This window comes from Tiliqua scincoides, chromosome 2 (assembly GCF_035046505.1).
Source record: "Tiliqua scincoides isolate rTilSci1 chromosome 2, rTilSci1.hap2, whole genome shotgun sequence".
Lineage (NCBI taxonomy): Eukaryota > Metazoa > Chordata > Lepidosauria > Squamata > Scincidae > Tiliqua > Tiliqua scincoides.
In genome coordinates, this window is record NC_089822.1 from 90284848 (window position 1) to 90287135 (window position 2288).

General features: G+C 45.3%; 1 pseudogene; it reads left to right on the forward strand.

Moving 5' to 3' along the window:
* The first annotated feature begins 1437 nt into the window (after window positions 1-1437).
* On the forward strand, window positions 1438-1554 carry LOC136642376 (5S ribosomal RNA; annotated as a pseudogene).
* The last annotated feature ends 734 nt before the right edge of the window (window positions 1555-2288 follow it).

Consider the following 2288-nt stretch of genomic DNA (forward strand, 5'->3'; position numbering starts at 1 on the left):
CTGTGTTATTGATAACAAGAAGGGCCAGAATGCAATGAAAGGCTGTTTTAGGGGCTGTTGATAGCATAGCAGGGCGAAGAACCACAAGGCTATCAGTAACCACAAGACAGAGTTTTCCAAAAGAATACAGATTATGTTAAGAAATATAGAAAACAAGGGGGAAAGGCAGTGTTTGCATGTAAAACTGGTTACACAGAGGTTTAAGAGGTTGTGGGAGAAAGAATACCTGTGAGTAGCTGTTTTGACAGGAGTGGGTTAAAGTGAGAGGGAGGAGAACAAGGGAGAGAGTTGTTCTACTAGAAATGACCCATTGGGAGAGGAGAGGATTAACAGGAGGTTTAAAACAGGTACTGGGGAATGGAGGGTTTTTGAAGAAGGGTTTCAGAAAGAAGGAGAAGAGATAACCCATCCTTAGCCTGCTGGATAGACTGGGGTACAGTGTCCTTTTGTGAAGTGAGACCAGGCTGCACAGCTTTGGATCCTTTGCAAAAAGGAACAAAACACAGCCAAAAAGGTACCACTTGGCAAGCAGGGAATGTATCTCCACTGGAGGTGGGGGTGGCTACCAAGACAAGAGGCTCTCCAGGTAGGAAAATAGAGACAGTATCTATCTGAAGAAGAGGCAATGGTTTCCAAACTTTTTCGACTGGCGGCTCCCTTGACCTACTGGGCCATTAGCTATGGCTCCCCATTAGGGCTACAATCCTATACATTGTGTAGAGCAGCAGGGTTTTCACGAGGATTCCTGGCTGATTTCCGAAGCTCCCCAGGGAGCCGCGACTCACCGTTTAGAAACCACTGGACAACTGAAATAGACAATGTGGATGCCTCGCCCCCTCTTTGTCCCCAGTGAAGTGTCACCTGCCTCCTCTTGCTTCTTCTCCTGCCCTTCGAAAAAGCAGAGAGGAGTAGAAGTAGTTGTGTGTGGAGGAGGAAGATGCTGTAGGTCACAACCATTCTTCTCCTCCCCATGCTACTTCCTCTTCTGGTCCTTCCTTTCTCAGGGAGGGAGGATGGAAGCCGTGTGCTGCCTCAGTCCAGCCATACTCAGGCTGCCAGTTTGGGATCATCTATAGGCTTCAACCATGACAATTATTTGCACTTTCTGGATATACAGGAATTTTGCTCTAAATATTTGCTTGCTTTCTGCTCCACATTACTTCCCATAACTGTCTCTGAGGTGTAAAAAAAAAAAAAAAGATATTATTCCTTTACTAGAGGCCGTGAATCAAATGCCTGAAACTGGTATTTCTTCTTTCGGCTTCTGGTTGATTTGATTCTTAAAATGTATGCTGCTCTGTCCCTGAGTGTGAATGAAAAATGTCAATATTTTGCACCCGCCAGGGAGGCTAAGAGGCCATATGTAATGAAGAACAGGCAATGCTTACTGGGAATAATGTTGTGGCAGAACAATGTGTTCATCCTTTGTGTAGGATTCACTTCAACTGTTACCCTGCACATGCCCAATCTCGTCTGATCTTGGAAGCTAAGCAGGGTCAGGCCTGGTTAGTACTTGGATGGGAGACCTCCTGGGAATACTGGGTGCTGTAGGCTTATACCATAGTCTTTCGGGACTGAAGGTTGCCAACCAACCAGGGAGCAAAGTCAAAGTGACAACCTGCTTGGGTGGCTGTCGATGGCAGGTGTTCATAATTCCACTACTTACAAGCAGGTACCGTGTTCAAAAGTAGAGACGCAAGAAAGAAAGAGAGAGGATTCTGCTGTGGGTGCTGGCAGTTTCTCAATCCAATTCTACGCATGTGCACTCAGAATTAAGTCCCATTATATTCCATGGGACTTACTCCCAGGGAGGAGTAACTTTCAAAAAGTATATCTTAACTGGTATCAATGGAGGCATTCTGTACTTCTGAGTAGGGAGCCTTCCCATAGTATCTGGATGCTAATTTACTTTTAGGAAAGCGATTACAACTCACTTTAAAAATTTGGGAAGAAATGAGATACATCAACTTAAGTGGTAAGAGGAAAAAAAGATTTTAATGAAGAAGATTGATGTTTTTGTTTTGTTATCATTAACATGGGGCTTGACTATAGGGGGGTCATAAGAAAATTTAACACTACACCACTGGAGATGCTAAAAACAATTGGAAGGGTACCTACAAGACTATTGCAAGGAAAAGCAAAACCGAGGAAGATTGTGATCACAATGAGCGGGTGACATAAAGTCCAACAGGTAGCCCAATCCTGATCTGCCTGTGGCGCCCAGGCTCAGCGGCACCGTGAAGGGCTGCCACCAGATCCTACACCTCCCAGGCTACCATGGGAGGCGC